Source organism: Erinaceus europaeus, chromosome 5 (genome assembly GCF_950295315.1).
Source record: "Erinaceus europaeus chromosome 5, mEriEur2.1, whole genome shotgun sequence".
Classification (NCBI taxonomy): Eukaryota; Metazoa; Chordata; class Mammalia; order Eulipotyphla; family Erinaceidae; genus Erinaceus; species Erinaceus europaeus.
Genome location: NC_080166.1, coordinates 3,871,775 through 3,891,296, shown reverse-complemented (window position 1 = coordinate 3,891,296; position 19,522 = coordinate 3,871,775). Strand labels below are relative to the sequence as shown.

Here is a 19,522-nt window from a genome sequence, read left to right as displayed (position 1 = left end):
GCTTGTCGGGTTACTCAACAGACTTCAATCTCCAGAACTCCCAACTTCAATCCCTAGAACCACCCTCCATCAGTTACCCAGCGATCTGCTAGGAAGGCAAAAAGGGAAAGAAAGTTGGGTCCACAGCCACACCAGCAGCACCATCCAGATGAGGTCTGGAAAGTTAGCGGGGAGAACAGTCTGGAGGAATGCTTAAATACAAGTGGAAATGTCGTATGACCCAGCAATCGCGCTGCCAAGCATTTACCCAAGAGATATAATAACACTGATTTGAAGGGCTATATGCACCCCCATGCTTATAGTGGCTTTATTCACAAAAGCAAAAACCTGGAAACAAAATGCCTTTCCATAGATGAGTGGATGAAAAAGTTATGTGTACTTAGGGATAGAGTGGGATGCATTGGATCGACCTTCTGATGGTGCATCCCGTGAGTCCCCATTCATTGGGGAAACTGACGATCCTTCCTAGCTGACTGAATCCACATGGATCCCAGTCACTTTCAAAGCCAGCAACAAGCAGCTCCTGACAGCTTTCAACCTGACCTGTTGACTGGCTACGGAAGAAGGGCAAATGCTAGAAGTAGAAGGGATAGAGTGGATGGAATTGGAGAAAATTAAGCTTAGTGAAGCAAGTAAGGAGGCGAACAACTGCAGAATGATTTTATATGAGGTATGTAGAGACCTGAATGTATAAATGTGGACAAAACGTGTCAACCTGTTTTCAAGATCGGAAGAACTATAGTGGTTATCTATGGGGGAGGGGTTGTGTGGGAATGGGGACACAGACCTTTGGTGATGGGAGTGGTGAAGGAAAAAAGTTAGCGAGGGGCTGGAGAAACAGCACTACTGTTATGCAGAAACTCTCATCCCTGAGGCACCAAAGCACCCAGGTTCAGTCCCCAGCACCACCAAAAGCCAGAGCTGAGTGGTGCTCTAGGAAAAAAAAAACTCTGTGTGTGTGTGTGTGTGTGTGTGTGTGTGTGTGTGTGTGTAAGATGGTGTTATGGTTATGCAAAAAGATTTTCATGCCTGAGGTTCCGAAATTTCAGACTCAATCCTTCACACCACAGGAGCTGAGTGGTGCTTTAGTGGGGGAATAAATCAAACACATTCAGAGCTACCAAGATTATTGCTTTCCAGGAACTGATTGACCCTCAGGGTGTTTGTAGACGTTCCAAATATTAGGATTATATACTTCTGTGTATATCTCGAGAGGAAACCTTTAAGGGGGAGGATACTGAGATGATACAATTACTTCTCAAAGAAATAATTCTAATTCTCCCCCCCCCCAAAAAAAAGGAGTAGGCGCCTGTTGGAAAATTGTTAGTAAACAAGATGAAATCTCAGTGGTAAATGGAATTAGAGAACTGAACAGAATTGAGATAAAATGAACACTGACTTGAAAATATACTATAGATACGGAATAAATAATGGTGAGTATATTCATAACAATTCAGAACAATTTCTAGATTTCTGCTTTTTTGAGGAGTTTGGATACTCTTTCAAAACAGAGACGTAACTAGTGGAACTGGTTAGAGAGAATGGGAAGGAAAGGATACAGTTAAGGAAACGGATGGAAAGAATGCCAGTCAGACACTCTGTATATGGGCCTATGTAGCATTTAAGGGAGGAAGCTAACTTTGCAGAATCAAATATCAGATATCGCCAGGTATGTGATATCATGCAATCGAAGCGCCACAAAGTGGGGATATAAGCCACAGGAATGTGAGCGAGCGTGTTTAAGGAGACTCTGCAAGGATGATAGATCAGCACCCAGCAGGTGAAAATGGCTTGACTAGGGATCTGTGCACCCCACATTTATAGCGGCTTTATTCACAACAGCAAAAACCTGGAAACAAAGAAAATGCCCTTCCACGGATGACTGATAAAAAAAAGTTGTGGGACCACAGACATGGTGGGCGATAACACCTCTAACAGATCCCTCTCTCCACTGTCACTGGTCATCTCCATCAGGAACAACATAATGGACCCCTCTGTGAGCCCCTATAGGACCTTGCCCTCAGTATGGATCAGCAATGGTAGGAATGTTCCACTCTCAGAAGGGAGGTTGGATGAAAACTCACTAATGCTCAAGGAAGATGGATCCAGCAATGAGTGCCACCTAGACCATTCCTAGCTATGACCACAGAATGTGAGCTCAGACTTACAGGGATGGAGAGGTCATACAGGCTCCTGTGCTGAATATGGGCCCCAGATCAAATCGATGGTGTTTACAGTTAATGGCATTTATATACTTTTCCCATAAACAGAAACCATAAACTTGAACTTTAGCACCACCATTAGGGGAAGGAAAGAGAGACTATCAGACTTAAGGCTGGTTGCTTATAAAACTAAGGCATATCACCAGAGGGAGCAAGGTACCGAGAAAATGGACCCTTAGAAAGTGGGATAAAGACTAGGGAAACTTTGGGGCCTGTGGTAGGGCAGCGGGTTAAGGGAACATGGAGCAAAGAGGGTCACTTCACAAGCGGTGAAGCAGGTGTGCAGGTGTCTGTCTTTCTATCCCCCCTCTCAATTTCTCTCTGTCCTGTCCAATAAAATGGAAAAAAGATGGCCTCCAGAAGCAGGGGACTTGTAGTGCAGGCACAGAGCCCCAGCAATAACCCTGGAGGCTATATATGAATTTATATATATATATATGAAATTTCCAATGGAGGGGAGGGGATATGGAACTCTGGTCACTGGTGGTGGCAGTTGTTTTTCTCCTCTTATACCGCAATCTTGTCCGTCACTATTAACGCACTAATAATAATAAAAAGAAAGTGTTGTTAAAATTTTTCGGACGGCTCTTGCCGTGCGGGTTAGCTTCACGGGCGGGTAACAGAGACGCGGAGACAACGGCTGGGCAGGGAAGCTGTATTTCTTTATTCAGGAACAACGATTCATAAACTAAGACAAACTAATCACCAAACAGAACTCTGCTGTCTCTTTGCGGCGGCGCAAGCACTCTCTCTCTTACTCTGGAACTCAGGAACTCTCTTACTCTGGAAATCTGGAACTCTCTTACTGGGGAACCCTCTGAAACTCTGACACACTGGAACTCTCTCTTACTCTGTAACCCAGAAACTCTCTAACTCAGGAACTCTCGGACTCAGCAACCCTCTTTCGGGGTTCCTTGGGGCGGGGCCAAGCAGGCCCGCGAAATTAATTGGACTGATCCAATTCTCTTGGTGGGGGGAGGGCTAGAACAAACCAATGTAAAGCATACGACAATTCCCCCTTTTCTTTTTAACTAAATGGCTCATACAACAAGTTTTGTTTCATAGTAAATAAGTTGCAGCCAGCTGCCTTTGGGACCCTAGGCCGTTCCCTGCCCCCATGCAATTGCCCGTCAAGGCAAGTAGCCCCCCAGAGGCAAGAAATGTTTTTTTTTTTTTCAGATATGGCCCCCTCAGGCCTTCCCTTGGCAACATGCTGGTTTTTCTTATATATGTTTCTGTTCACCCCACACCCTTGATACTATAGTCATTTAGTTAAAAAGAAAAGGGGGAATTGTCGTATGCTTTACATTGGTTTGTTCTAGCCCTCTCCCCGCCAAGAGAATTGGATCAGTCCTGTTAATTTTGCGGGCCTGCTTGGCCCCGCCCGAAGGAACCCCGGGAGAGGGTTCCTGAGTTGAGAGTAAGAGAGTTCCAGAGTTTGAGAGTACGAGAGTTCGAGAGTTCCTGAGTTCGAGAGTTGCAGAGTTCCAGAGTAAGAGAGAGTGCTTGCGCCGCCGCAAAGAGACAGCAGAGTTCTGTTTGGTGATTAGTTGGTCTTAGTTTATGAATCGTTGTTCCTGAATAAAGAAATACAGCTTCCCTGCCCAGCTGTTGTCTCCGCGTCTCTGTTACCTGCCCGTGAAGCTAACCCGCCCGGCAAGAGCCTTCCGAAAATTTTAACAACAAAAGTGTGAGGTGGTCCCAGAGTTTGGGAGGACTGGAGGAAGATGCGTTTCTCCCTTGTAAATAGGCATCCTGCCTTCCTTCCTCTCATCCTGGGTTTCTTTTCTTTCTTTAATCTGAATTTACTGGGTACTGACAGCCAAAAATCGAGAGGAAAGAGGGTGGTAGAGAAGGAGAGAGATAGACATTTGCAACACTGCTTCACCACTGCAAAACTTTGCCCCTGCAGGTGGGACTGGAGGCTTGAACCCAGGTCCTTGATATTGTAACGTGTGCACTTAACCAGGTGTGCCACCACCCAGCCCCCTCATCCTGGATTTCTTAATTCTCATTGCCTCTAATCCTATCCTTTGGCCCTCCACTTATTAAACATATATATATATATATATATATATATATATATATATATATATATATTAGTTTAAAAAAATATTCCCTTTTGTTGCCCTTGTTTTATTGTTGTAGTTATTATTGTTGTTATTGATGCCGTTGTTGGATAGGACAGAGAGAAATGGAGAGAGGAGGGGAAGACAGAGAGGGGGAGAGAAAGATAGACACCTACAGACCTGCTTCACTGCCTGTGAAGCGACTCCCATGCAGGTGGGGAGCCCAGGGCTCGAATCGGGATCCTTGTGCTTTGTGGCACCTGTGCTTAACCTGCTGTGCTACCCGACTCCCTAAACATTTGTATATCTTTTTTTTTTTTTTGCCTCCAGGGTTATTGCCAGGGCTCGGTGCCTGCACCACAAATCCACTGCTCACTGCTCCTGGAGGCCATTTTTTCCCTTTTGTTACCCCTGTTGTTTTACCATTGTTGTGGTTATTATTATCGTTGTTATTGATGTCCTTGTTGTTGGATAGGACAGAGAGAAATGGAGAGAGGAGGGGAAGACAGAGAGGGGGAGAGAAAGACAGACACCTACAGACCTGCTTCACTGCCTGTGAAGCGACTCCCTTGCAGATGGGGAGTGGGTGACCTCAACCAGGATCCTTGAACCACATGCGCTTAACCCACTGCGCTACCGCCCGGCCCCCAATATTTGTATATCTCAACACCTTTCAGCCTTCAAGTCCGAGGTGCTACCACGACCCCATCCTGGCCTCCCTGGACAGATGAATACATGGTGAAGTGTGCAGAGGCCTCATCTCTCCAGAGCCCTGCCCTACTTGGGAAAGGTTAGGAACAGAACAGGCCTGTCTAGGAGTCTGGATCCACCAGGCTACAGTCCATCCCAGCAGGGAAGCAGCTAGAGAAGCACCCCAAACAGAATTTTAGTCCATGCTCCTAGAGATGGAAATACTGAGGTCAGAATCGACAGGAAGTACCTAGAGGAACACAGACGCTGCTGCACCCAGCCAGAAGACATGCCCCGCAGCCACACCTGTGCACAGGGGGAAGGAAACCACTGCCTGGGAAATTGGAGCAGTAACAGGTGTGGGCTTAGGAAGGCGCTGAGGGCGGGGCTTGGGTGTTTAGAAGCTACACTGTGTGTGTGGCTGGGGCCGCCTCTCTGCCCAGGTGAGCCTGCCGGTGTGATGAAGGACTCTCAGCTCTCTGGCGGCCTAGCATGTGAATGTTCTCAATTTTCCTGAATAAAGTTTACAATTCCTGAGAGAACAAAATAAAAGGTATGTTTCTCCCTCAAGGGCGGTTAAGTATTCCAGATGCAAAGATAGCAATAAAAAATTTCACGGAACATGGCCAATCAAGGGAAGAAATCCAAAGGATTTAGAATTCACCTGGTAAACAGCCCCCAACAGCGTTCTGTCAAAAGGAATTAAAAACAAAAGCTGTTTTAAGGACTGCTCAGTGAATACCAGGAGACAGAGGCAGCGTAGAAGCTTTCTCTTTTCTCTTTCTGTCTTTCAAACCAGAGCACTGCTCAGCTCTAGCTTGTGGTACTGCAGGGGATTGAACCTGTGACTTTGGAGCCTCACGCACAAAGAGTCTCTTTGCATAACTCTTTGCACAACCATTATGTCATTTACCTGCCCCTGCCTCTCTAATTGTTTTCTGGAGACCCCATGGAGATTAGAGGTAGAGCTAGTCCCACCCAAACTCCTATTTCTTTACACAAACCAAACAACAACAACAACAACAAAACACAGAGAAGGAAGGACTTGGAAGAGTGGATATGATTTATTAAATAACTTGAATGAATTTGGCAATGAACACAAGACTGGAAAGGTTATTAAGTTGCGATGAGCTATAAGAATAATTGTCACAGGGAGTTGGGCGGTAGCGCAGGGGGGTAAGCGCACCGTGGCGCAAAGCACAAGGACCAGAGTAAGGATCCCGGTTCGACCCGCGGCTCCCCACCTGCAGGGGAGTCGCTTCACAGGCGGTGAAGCAGGTCTGCAGGTGTCTGTCTTTCTCCCCGCCCCCGTCTTCCCCTCCTCTCTCCATTTCTCTCTGTCCTATCCAACAACAACGACATCAATAACCACAAGGGCAGCAAAAGGGAAAAAAAAATATTTAAAAAAATAAATAAATAAACACTGCCAAGAATAAGTGTCACAGAGGATCCCAGGTGGGATCCAAAGATCACGTGCCGACTGTGAGGGTTCCTAAGCCAAGCCCCATGGATTTGCTGATGTCTGAGATTCCCTGGGCCGGTCTTCCTGCCTCTGGAAGTTGGTGGTCAGCTATGGTGCTTTTTGAGAGAGAGACTGAAGAAAGAGTCTGGGTCACCAGAGACCTGGTGGCTCCACGTGTGGGACGGTGTGAGGACAGGCACTGTCAGGACAAAGGGTGTCTGCTGACCTGACCAGGTTCCTCTGACTTTGGGTGTTGTGGGTGATGGTCACATGATGCCCCACCAAGGCTTCCATGTCCTGGGTCTGTGTTGACAGCAGGACTCGTGCAGCAGCCGCATGTTGAAGTCGTGGTTGTCCATAGAGATGTCTCCCAGCTTCGAATGGAAAGGGAGCACCCAGGGTCCTGAGTCCTGGGTGCTCAGCACCCGAGGTGCCTTGGTGCCCTCAGCCTCCTGTGCTCTGTCCCAGCCCTGGCGCACACAGCAGGCGTAGGGCCGCTCATGGATTCAGTAACTAAGGGACTAATTTTTCCCCTTCACATTCTTCCTTTCCCTTTCTTTCCAAAATGCTTCAAATGTATATATAGATATCACCAAATATTCACACACTGCCATTATTTGACAAAACTGTAAAATAAACAGAACACTGCAGCTTAAGATACACTCATATACAGACACACACACACACACACACACACACACACACACAAAAAAAAAAAAAACACTGATCATCTAAGGAAAACAAAAACAACAAACAAAAACCCACCAGGTGAGAGGGGGCAGCGCAGGTCAGGGCTCCTGACTGGAGAGCTGCTCTGAGTAGGTCTCTAGCAGGTGCTTCCTGAAGGCAGAGGGGCTCCCCCAGAGCTGGGCAGCGTGTGTGTGGAGCGGGCTGTGGAGGTTGGGCTCTGCCAGCAGGCTCTGGATGGAGAGCAGGAGGGTCCTGACGTCCTACAGGGCAGACCAGCGTTCCTGCAAGATGTCCAGGCAGATGTTGCCCCGGGCGTCCACGTTGGGGTGGTAGCAGGCTGTGAGGAACCTGACGGTGGGGGCCTCGTAAGGGTAGCCCCTGGGGAAGTCCAGGGACAGCTTGTAGCTCAGGCCTTCGTAGGGGGGTAGGGGGTGCCAGCTGCTCCCTGGATGGTGCCCACCCACTTGAGCAGGTTGTCTGCTTGAGGGAAAGCAGAAATGCCTTTGTCTCCAGCCAGCATCAGGCTCCTCAGCTCCTGCTGGAGCCTCTTGGCCACGGGGCCCTGGGCAGCTTCTCCTCTTGGCTGGGCGCTTCTGAGGCCTGTGGCAGAGCAGGTGGCAGCTGGCTGCTGCTTCCTGGAGGCCATCCTGGAGGTGCTGGGAGGGAGACAGCAGCCCAGAGAGAAGGCCAGCAACTGCAGAGAGTGACCTCGGGAGATGTCTCCTGGGTATTTGTAATCTGGGCCTTAGCCTCTCATTGGAGGATGTTGGGTGGGTGGAGGTTTTGCCTCAGGCCACATGGCTGTGGAGGGGGGATTAAAGGCATTCAGGGAGGATCCCATTAATGGCTTTTGTGCAGGATTTTGTAAACTTTAAAACTGATAAGATAGTTCCATTTACTTTTCCCTAAATCTATTTTATTTATTGATTTATTTTGGGGTCGAAAGGAAAGGGAGGATTAGAGCAGAGACCCACACCTGCCGCACTGCTTCATTGATGTGAAGCTTTCCACTTTGGCTGTGTGCTTAAACTGGGTCCCTGAGCACTAAACATGTGTACTCCAGTGGGCATGCCACCTGCACCTCCCCCTACCCCCTCCCTTTTTTTAATCTAAAGGATGACAGGCTTAGTCAGAAAACAGTTATGCTGGGGAGACAGCATAATGGTTATGCAAAGAGACTCTCATATCTGAAGCTCCAAAGTCTGGGGTTTAGTCCCCAGGACAGGACCACCATAAACCACAGGTTTAAAAAAAAAAAAAAGGGAAAATAGATAAGGATTACATAGGGCTGGGGTAGATATCATAAAGGTTAAAGGTTATGCAAAAAGACTCTCATGCCTGAGGCTCCAAAGATTCAATCCTCCAACCACCATAAGCCACAGCTGATTAGTGCTCTGGTTTAAAAAAAAAAAAAAAGAATTAGAATAGAATCCTCTTTACAGAATCGTGTATCTGATTCTTTTAAAGACTTTTTAAAAAAAGTATTTATTTATTCCTTTTTGTTGCCCTTGTTGTTTTGTTATTGTCGTTGTTCTTGGGTAGGACAGAGAGAAATGGAGAGAGGAGGGGAAGACGGGGGCGGGGAGAAAGACAGACACCTGCAGACCTGCTTCACCGCCTGTGAAGCGGCTCCCCTGCAGGTGGGGAGCCGCGGGCTCGAACCGGGATCCTTACTCTGGTCCTTGTGCTTTGTGCCACGTATATTTAACCCGCTGCGCCACCACCTGACTCCCATATGGTTCTTTTTTTTTTTTTTAAATTTTTTATTTAAGAAAGGATTAGTGAACAAAAGCATAAGGTAGGAGGGGTACAACTCCACACAATTCCCAACACCCAATCCCCATAACCCACCCCCTCCCCTGATAGCTTTCCCATTCTCTATCCCTCTGGGAGCATGGACCCAGGGTCGTTGAGGGATGCAGAAGGTAGAAGGTCTGGCTTCTGTAATTGCTTCCCTGCTGAACATGGGCGTTGACTGGTCGGTCCATACCCCCAGTCTGCCTCTCTCTTTCCCTAGTAGGGTGTGACTCTTGGGAAGCTGAGCTCCAGGACACATTGGTGGGGTCTTCAATCCAGGGAAGCCTAGCCAGCATCCTGGTGGCATCTGGAACCTGGTGATTGAAAACAGAGTTAACATATGAAGCCAAACAATTTGTTGAGCAATTCCCATATGGTTCTTTTAGGTATCTTTCTGTCCCTCCGTGTCAGGCACATTCTGCTTGGAACATGCCCTCAGATTCAACCCAGGTGACCACAGTGAAATGTTTCTCATCAAAGCATGAAAGCTGACAGCTGTCAGACTCACCCACTATGAGTCCATTTCAAAGTTCACACACTGTGGCACTTTGGCCAACAGTGTGTTAGGCAAGGTCATGGACAAGGGTTTCTGATGCAGACAGTTTGGTTTCCACTGTCCTCTTTTGTATCAGAGTCATTCGTAGCTAGCCTCTGTTATCCTCCTCTTTCACCTGTAGAGTGGAGATGAAGCCTCATCTTTCTACAGTGTAATATTAATGATTTAATTAATAATATATATATATATTTTTTCTTTTCTTCTTCTTTCATTGGAGCACTTTTCAGGCCTAGCCTATGAGAGTGGCTAGTATTGAATTGAAACCCAGGAGTCTCAGATGTCTTTACACAAGATGATGCTATCTCCCTTGTCTTTGCATTTAAAATAAAATGTGGAGGAGAGGTAAAGTCTAGGAGTTTTAGTGTGTGTGTGTGTGTGTGTGTGTGTGTGTGTGTGTGTGTGTGCTCTTATTGCTATAATTTCTATCTGTTACCAAATGACCTGCAGTCACTGAAAGACAGATAACAGATGGTTTCAGCTGATATGTGCAACATAAAAAATTGAAACAAATAGGGAGTCGGGCGGTAGTGCAGCAGGTTAAGCCCACATGGTGCAAAGCACAAAGACCGTAGTAAGGTTCCCGGTTCGAGCCCCCAGCTCCCCACCTGTAGGGGAGTCACTTCACAAGCAGTGAAGCAGGTCTGCAGGTGTCTATCTTTCTCTCCCCCTCTCTATCTTCCCCTCCTCTCTCCATTTCTCTCTGTCCTATCCAACAACAGCATCAATAACAACAACAATAAAAATAAACAAATATGTTGAGTGAAATAAGTCAGAAACAGAAGGATGAATATGGGATGATCTCACTCTCAGGCAGAAGTTGAAAAACAAGATCGGAAATGAAAACACAAGTAGAACCTGAAGTGTAATTGGCATATTGCACCAAAGTAAAAGACTCTGGGGTGGGAGTGGGTGGGTGGGGAGAATACAGGTCCATGAAGGATGATAAATGACATAGTGGGGGTTGTATTGTTAAATGGGAAACTGGGGAATGTTATGCATATACAAACTATTGTATTTATTGTTGAATGTAAAACATTAATTCCCCAATAAAGAAAATTTAAAAATAATAAAAAAATATTGAAATAAATAAATTTGTTTTTAAAAAAGGTACCTGGGAGTCGGGTGGCATGCAGCGGGTTAAGCGCAAGTGGTGCAAAGCACAAGGACCAGCATAAGGATCCCCATTCAAGCCCCCAGCTCCCCACCTGCAGGGGAGTCGCTTCACAGGCGGTGAAGCAGGTCTGCAGGTGTCTGTCTTTCTCTCCCTCTCTCTGTCTTCCCCTCTTCTCTCCATTTCTCTCTGTCCTATCCAACAACAACAACATCAATAACAACAACAATAGTAATTACAACAAGGGCAAGAAAAGGGAAAATAAATAAGTATATATTTTTTAAAAAGATACCTAAACTGTATCTAAGTTTTTGAAAACTATAGTGTTCATCTTTGGGAGTTGGTATTGGAGGGGGTGACTTGGCACAGGCACAGAGCTATGGAGGTGGCTGCAGTTTGGGACTATATAGTTGTGACCTTATGATCTTATAAATCACTAGTAAATCACTAATAAGGATATATTTTAAAATAAAACTGAAAACTTAGTTCAGTTTCTCTCTCTCTCTCTCTCTCTTAACTAGAGCACTACTCAGCTCTGGCTTATGGTGGTTTGAGGGATTGAATTTGGGGCTTTGGAGCCTCAGGCAGGAGAGTTTCTTTGCATAACCATTATTCTATCTGCTCCTGCTCTCAGTTTACTTTCTTTTTTTTTTATTTCTTTATTGGGAGATTAATGTTTTACAGTCGACAGTAAATACAGTACTTTGTACATGCATAACATTTCTCGTTTTTCCACATAACAATACAACCCCCACTAGCTCCTCTGCCTTCATGTTCCAGGATCTGAACCCCCCCCCACCCCAGCCCCCCGCCCCAGAGTCTTCTATTTTGGTGCAATACACCAACTCCAGTTCAGGTTCTACTTACGTTTTCTCTTCTGATCTTGATTTTCAACTTCTGCCTGGGAGTGAGGTCATCCCATCTTAGTTTACTTTCTTCTTAAAGAATTCTTATATGTGCTATGTGGAAAATAGAACACGCTTGATATATGGTAGTTTATTTTACTTTCTTTTAATTTTTTGTGGGATGCCATGGCCTTGTCAGTGTTCCGTTTCATTCAGATCGAGTGGGACTCTTCATTCATTCAGAAATGTCCACAGAGATGGCGTGGCAGCTCATCTCTCAGCACTGGGGCATCTTCCCTGAGGCCCGGGAGCTCAGGCAGGGCCCCAGTGAAGCACATGCAGAGACGACAGCTGGCTGGGTGCTGAGACCTTCACCCTCATGGGAGGGCACCCTTAGGATCCTCTCTGGATGCCCAGCTCTGCTCAGTGAAATCACCCTGCTTTTCAGGGGCGGGCGCTGGCAGTGGCCCCGGGAGCGGCGGCTTGCTGTCTTCCCCATGAGCCCCCGAGGTTGCCACAAGAGGACGCCCTTGGGGCATTTTTCCAGCAGGACAACCTCCTTATCCAAAGGAGCTACTTGGGAATAAATATGCAGGGCCTAGACCTCAGGCTCCTCCTGTTCCCCTCTGACTGTGTCAGCTCCTGAAGGAGACGGGGAGGGGGAAAGGGACGAGGAGGAGGAGTGAGGGGAAGAGGGAAAGGATTGTGGAAGGGGAGGTAGAGGAGGAGAGGATGAGGGATGAGGAAAGGGAGGTGGAGGAGAGGAAAGAGCTATAGGAGGGAAAAGAGAAGCAGGAGGAAGAGCGAAGGAAAACAGAAAGAGGAAGGGAGGAAGGAAGGAAGACAAAGGAAAGAACAGGGGCAGGAGTAGATAGCATAATGGCTATGCAAAGAGACTCTCATGCATGAGGCTCCCAGGTTCAAACCCCCCCCCCCCCCCATAAACCAGAGCTGAGTAGCGAGGGAGGGAGGGAAAGGAAGGGAGGAAGGAAGGAAGAGGAGTTGTTACTTGCTTCTCTGCAGCTTCTTCATTTTTTTTTCCTCGTTTTTTTTTTTTTTTTTTTTTCCCCTCCAGGGTTATTGCTGGGCTCGGTGCCTGCACCATGAATCCACCGCTCCTGGAGGCCATTTTCCCCCCTTTTGTTGCCCTTGTTGTTGTAGCCTCCTTGTGGTTATTATTATTAACATTGTTGATGTTGTTCGTTGTTGGATAGGACAGAGACAAATGGAGAGAGATGGGGAAGACAGAGAGGGGGAGAGAAAGACAGACACCTGCAGACCTGCTTCACCGCCCGTGAAGCGACTCCCCTGCAGGGGAGCCGAGGGCTCGAACCGGGATCCTTATGCCGGTCCCTGCGCTTTGCGCCACGTGCGCTTAACCCACTGCGCTACCGCCCAACTCCCAGCTTCTTCATTTTTAATGTCCTTGTGGCTCTTGACCACAGTTTACCTGGAAACCTAGAGTTTCTCACAGAGCAACAGCTGACTGCCCAGGCTGAGTGTGTGTCCAGGGACACTTCCACGCAGCCAAGGGCAGGGAGGCACCTCCTTGGTCAATTCAGATCCTGCTGTCAATTTTTTAAAAAGAATTTATTTATTTATTCATGTGAAAGATAGGAGGAGAGAAAGAACCAGACATCACTCTGGTACATGTGCTGCCTGGGATCGAACTCAGGACCTCACGGTTGAGAATCCAATGCTTTATCCACTGCACCACCTCCCGGACCACAACCTGTTGTCAAATTTGATGTGGCCTGGAGCACCAGGATTCTCACTGACAAAAGCTGGGTGCATTCAAGTCTGCAAGTTGTTTTCTGCCAGTTCCTACATATTTACACATGCCTAGAAGCCCAGAGGGCTCAGAGCAAGGTGTCTGTCACACAGCGATGCTCGGACCAGGCCGGCAGTGCTTGCTTCTAGCAGATACCTCAGCTCCGTAGAGAAGTGTCTCTGTGCTAGTAACGCCATAGACTTTGTACTCACAAAGCAGAGAGCTATAGGCTGTGCCAGAATCCAACCATCTTAATTTTATTTCCCAAACTCAGCAACATAACAGAATGGGAATTTAATAAGCTCTAAGCCCCCAACCCTACAAGAAACACAGGAAAATTATAAGCAGCAAACAGTACAATGAGATGGGGGGGGGGGCTGGAGTGGGTGGTGGTGGTCCTGGTTAAGCACACACAGTACTAAGCAAAAGGACTCTTGCAAGGACCCAGGGTCAAGCCCCCAGCTCCCCACCAGTAGGGGAGATGCTTCACAAGTGGTGAAGCAGGTCTCCAGGTATTTGTCTTTCTCTCTCTTTCCCTGCTCTCAATTTCTCTCTGTCCTATTGAATAAAATAAATAACTAAAAGGAAAAAATGACTTCCAGGATCCACGGGTTCTTAGTGGAGTGCTGAGCCCCAGAGATAACCCTGGAGACAAAAAAGAAAAAAGAGAGTTGGGAGGGGCTGTGTAGTCATTACTGTATTCACCCAAATATGGGGACGTGTGTTCTCAATGACCCCGAACACTGACCATGACAGTTCCCATTCCTGGTCCCGCCACCCTCCCCAGGGAAAACTCTCTCTCTCTCTCTCTTACACACACACACAATAAATGGAAAGAGAATTTATTCATCAGATACAAGCCCTAGGAGACAAGAACTGAGAAGATTGTGAGCAGAACAAGTGAAGGAACGTCATCCTCCATGGAGACCAGGTCCCCCCTGGGCAGGAAGGGCGCTGGTCCAGGCAGGCCCCTGCAGACAGAGTGAAGCTCACACCAGGGCGTCTCCGGCTCCTTCCAGGCACTGGTCACAAGGGTGTGCTGAGGGCAATGCTCTGGGACCCCTCCCCTCTCTTTCTGCCTGTGTTAAGGCAGGACCTGGGGGAGGGAGGTTCCAGGTGGGATGCATCAGGCACTCCAAACAGGGACAAAACAGCTGCAGGTGAGCCCTGTAGGAACTCCTGCCACTTCTTGAACTGCTGGTCACCGCACCTGGGAGTCGGCACTGGACCTGGTCGTGAAGGTCGGCACGGGATCTGAAGTTCACCCAGGTCCTGGGACCACCTCCACACGCGGAGGCATAGCTGGAGTTCTCGAGCCCATTGAAACGGGGGTATTGGCAGGAGCTGTGACACGACGCAGGGAATGTGTTCCTTCCTCAGCTCCGACCTTGTCTCATTCCATGGAGGCCTGGAGGTTTACAACCCTGTCTTCCAAGACAGGCAGACTCTGCTGGAGTCTCAGTCTCCTGACTGGGCCAACACCCTCTGGTCTAAGCAAGCGGGGGAAAGAGGCAGAGCCTTGTTGACGGTGCCACCCTCACCTTTAGTCCTTTTTTAAAAATAATTAATTAAGAAAAGGAGACATTAACAAAATCATAGGACAGGAGGGATACAATTCCACACAGTTCCCACCACCAGATCTCCGTATCCCATCCCCTCCCGATAGCTTTCCTATTCTTTATCCCGCTGGGAGTATGGACCCAGGGTCATTGTGGGATGCAGAAGGTGGAAGGTCTGGCTTCTGTAATTGCTTCCCTGCTGAACATGGGCGTTGACTGGTCGGTCCATACTCCCAGCCTGCCTCTCTCTTTCCCTAGAGGGGCAGGGCTCTGGAGAAGTGGAGCTCCAGGACACATTGGTGGGGTCGTCCGTCCAGGGAAGTCTGGTCGGCATCCTGCTGGCACCTGGAACCTAGTGACTGCAAAGAGAGTTAACATACAAAGCCAAAGAAATTATTGAACAATCAAACTAAAGGCTTGACTAGTGCAGATGAAGTGGGGGGGGGGGTACTCACTGCAGACTATTGTGTACTTTTGCTTTCAGGTATATATTTTGCCCTAGCTTATGGATACATGCGAACATATGCTCTATCTCACAGGACCTGGTCTATATAGGTTTGGGGACTTTGTTAGGAAGTGGACCACCTGGAATGGAATTAGACAATACTATGAAAGGAAAGGTCTCACCCGAGTAATGAAGCTGAAGGGTTGTCATTCCACACCTGAAGTCTCTGGACACAGTCTGAAGTGAAGCTTGCTGAGGTGGCACTTGTTGCGTTGATTAGGTTGGGATCGGTGGATGCAATATTATTTGGTATGAATTAAGAGAAGCAGGCAGGAAAGTGAGCCCCACCCTAAGGTTCCAGGATTGGGGGAATATAGGCTCTATAGTGGAAATGTGAGGCTCCTGCTGTCTTAGGGTTCAAGAAAACAACAGACAGTCATTGTTACAATCACACTGTTTGGTAATTGGGTTAACTTTGAAAGATCCCTTTGTTAGGATTTGCTGTATAATACCCAACATCACCATAATTTATTTTCTTTGATATTATTTGTATATAGCTGTACCACCGGTTGCTTCTGTTCTCCCTGGTCTAGGCTTTTGAGAGTCCACATATCAAAGACTCAGCCTATGTATTAAAAAGACTCAGTCTGGGGTGGGGGTATAGCATAGTTGTTATGCAAAGAGACTTTTCATGCCAGAGGCTGTCAAGTCCCAGGTTCAATCCCCCACACCGCCATAAGCCAGAGCTGAGCAGTGCTCTGGCAAAAAAAGAAAAAAAAAAAAAAAAGACTCAGTCTGTGCTTTAAAAAGTTTGAGACATACAATCAATTTTTCCCCCTCTCATATTAATTGAATAGAAATTTATATGACTACAAATTAATAGGAGTATACATAAACACCATTCCCACCACCAAAAGACTGTGTCCCATCCCACCCCCCTACCCCAGCCCCTCCCCCCACTGCCCCAGGAAGCCGAATATCCACCCTCACCCCAGGGTTTTTACTTTGGTGCCCTACTCCAGACCTTTATAAAAGAAAAATTAAGAGCAATTGTACCATGTCTTCTAACTCCAGAACAAGAAAAACCAACAAAATGGTGGTAAGGCCTCAACTGTGCTAGGAGTCATAATCTTCATCCTCTACCTTGGTGCTGAGGGGCCCATAGGTGCTGGGGACCAAGGCAGAGTCAAGCTGAGGTGAAGGGTAAGAAGGGTGTTGGGTGCTCTGGAAGGACACCTGGGGTGGCACCTGGTGCATCTCGTAAGCTTGTGCGTCTGTATCCTCAGATTCAGCCTCCTTCTGAGAGGCTGTCTCCAGCAGCTCCTTGTCCTTGCCTTGGCTTCCCAGGTAGACATTCTTCCAGCCACCTCTCCCTGGCTTCCGACCCCCGAAGACACTCTTGTCTCTATGCCTTTCCCCCAGAGGTCCCCGGGTGTCAGGGGCCAAGGCCACCAGGTCCCTCAGGAATTCAAACTGCTTCTCCTGCTCGAAGCAGTGCTTGAGGTGAGAGATGGTCATGGTCCTGGCCTTCCTGGACCGGGTCACCTGGCTGGCTGTGTTCAGCAGAGACTTCAGGAAGAGCTCAAGCATCCGGGAGATGATGACGGGCACGGCCTTCGACATCCTCCCAATCTCCTCATCAGCCTGCATAATCTTCTTGATTCTTGCTGGCGGGAACTGCGTGCTGTATTTCTTCCTTGGCATCTCTGCTTTCCCTCACCACCGTGAGCCCAGCTCAAGTGGCAGCTGCACGCAGTCTAATGACTCTGCTGACTGAGGACCTGCTGACTGAGTCTTATAATGCGTTGTCCCAGAATCAGTGCCCCACCTCAGGCCTTACAGTCTCTTTGCATGACTATTATGTTATCTATCCACACCACTCAGTTTAACTCTCTTTTAACTCAGGCCTTAGTCTCTTTGCATGACTATTATGTTATCTATCCACACCACTCAGTTTAACTCTCTTTTAACTCAGGCCTTAGTCTCTTTGCATGACTATTATGTTATCTATCCACACCACTCAGTTTAACTCTCTTTTAACTCAGGCCTTAGTCTCTTTGCATGACTATTATGTTTTCTATCCACACCACTCAGTTTAACTCTCTTTTAACTCAGGCCTTAGTCTCTTTGCATGACTATTATGTTATCTATCCACACCACTCAGTTTAACTCTCTTTTAACTCAGGCCTTAGTCTCTTTGCATGACTATTATGTTTTCTATCCACACCACTCAGTTTAACTCTCTTTTAACTCAGGCCTTAGTCTCTTTGCATGACTATTATGTTTTCTATCCACACCACTCAGTTTTTATCCCACATCGAATGCTGCCCTATGTGTTACCAACATGGCATTTTTTTTTTTTTACAGCTCCACACAATTCCCGCCGCCCAATCTCCATATCCCACCCCCTCCCCCGATATCTTTCCCATTCTCCATCCCTCTGGGAGCATGGACCCAGGGTCATTGTGGGATGCAGAAGGTAGAAGGTCTGGCTTCTGTAATTGCTTCCCCGCTGAACATGGGCGTTGACTGGTCGGTCCATACTCCCAGTCTGCCTCTCTCTGTCCCTAGTAGGGTGGGTCTCTGGGGAAGCTGAGCTCCAGGACATATTGGTGGGGTCTTCAGTCCAGGGAAGCCTGGCCAGCATCCTGATGGCATCTGGAACCTGGTGACTGAAAAGAGAGTTAACATACAAAGCCAAACAAATTGTTGAGCAATCATGGACCCAAAGCTTGGAAAAGTGGAGAGGAAGTGTTAGGGAGGTACTCACTGCAAACTCTAGTGTACTTCTGCTTTCTTACTTTGGTGCCATACTCCAAACTCAGTCAATTTCTGCTTTGCGTTTCTACTTCTTTTTTTTTTTTTTTTTTTACATGCATAACATTCCCCAGATTCCCATTTAGCAATACAACCCCCACTATTTCATTCATCATTTTTCATGGACCTGTATTCTCCCCACCCACCCACCCACCCACCCCAGAGTCTTTTACTTTGGTGTAATACTCCAATTCCATTTCAGGTTCGACTTGTGTTTTCTTTTCTGATCTTGTTTCTCAACTTCGGCCTGAGAGTGAGATCATCCCGTATTCATCCTTCTGTTCCTGACTTATTTCACTCAACATGATTTTTTCAAGGTCCATCCAAGATCGGCTGAAAACGGTGAAGTCACCATTTTTTACAGCTGAGTAGTATTCCATTGTGTATATAGACCACAACTTGCTCAGCCACTCATCTGTTGTTGGACACCTGGGTTGCTTCCAGGTTTTGGCTATCACAAATTGTGCTGCCAAGAACATATGTGTACACTGATCTTTTTGGATGGGTGTGTTGGGTTCCTTAGGATCTAGCCCCAGGAGGGGAATTGCAGGGTCATAGGGTAGGTCCATTTCTAGCCTTCTGAGAGTTCTCCAGACTGTTCTCCACAGAGGTTGCACCAATTGACATTCCCACCAGCAGTGCAGGAGGGTTCCTTTGACCCCACACCCTCTCCAGCATTTGCTGCTGTTACCTTTTCTGATGTGTGACATTCTCACAGGAGTGAAGTGATATCTCCTTGTTGTCTTGATTTGCATTTCTCTGACAATCAGAGACTTGGAGCATTTTTTCATGTGTTTCTCGGCCTTTTGGATCTCTTCTGTGGTGAATATTCTGTCCATGTCCTCCCCCCATTTTTGGAAGGGGTTATTTGTTGTCTTGTTGTTGAGTCTGGCAAGCTCTTTATATATGTTGGTTATTAAACTCTTATCTGATGTATGGCATGCAAAGATCTTCTCCCATTCTGTGAGGGGTCTCTTGATTTGGGTAGTGGTTTCTTTTGCTGTGAAGAAGCTTTTTAATTTGATGTAGTCCCATAGGTTTATACTTGCCTTAGTCTTCTTTGTAATTGGATTCGTTTCATTGAAAATGTCTTTAAAATTTATGCGGAAAAAAGTTCTGCCAATATTTTCCTCTAAGTATCTGATAGTTTCTGGTCTAAGATCCAAGTCCTTGATCCACTTGGAATTTACTTTTGTATTTGGTGAAATACAGTGATTCAGTTTCATTCTTCTGCATGTTTCAACCCATTGTTTCCAACACCATTTGTTGAAGAGACTCTGCTTCCCCCATATAATGGTCTGGGCCCCTTTGTCAAAGATTAGATGTCCATACGTGTGGGGCCTCATTTCTGGGCTCTCAATTCTATTCCACTGGTCAGTGTGTCTGTTCATATTCCAGTACCAAGCAGTTTTGATGACAATGGCCCTATAATACAGTTTGAGATCTGGCAGTGTGATGCCTCCGGTTCTGTTCTTTTTTTCTCAAGAT

The 19,522-nt window shown here is 47.1% G+C and overlaps 2 pseudogenes; both read right to left on the bottom strand.

Annotated features, from left to right (window-relative positions):
- Positions 1 to 7,001: 7,001 nt before the first annotated feature.
- On the bottom strand, positions 7,002 to 7,779 carry LOC103108658 (ubiquitin-conjugating enzyme E2 C-like; annotated as a pseudogene).
- Positions 7,780 to 16,333: 8,554 nt separating this feature from the next.
- On the bottom strand, positions 16,334 to 16,921 carry LOC103108657 (dr1-associated corepressor-like; annotated as a pseudogene).
- Positions 16,922 to 19,522: the final 2,601 nt, after the last annotated feature.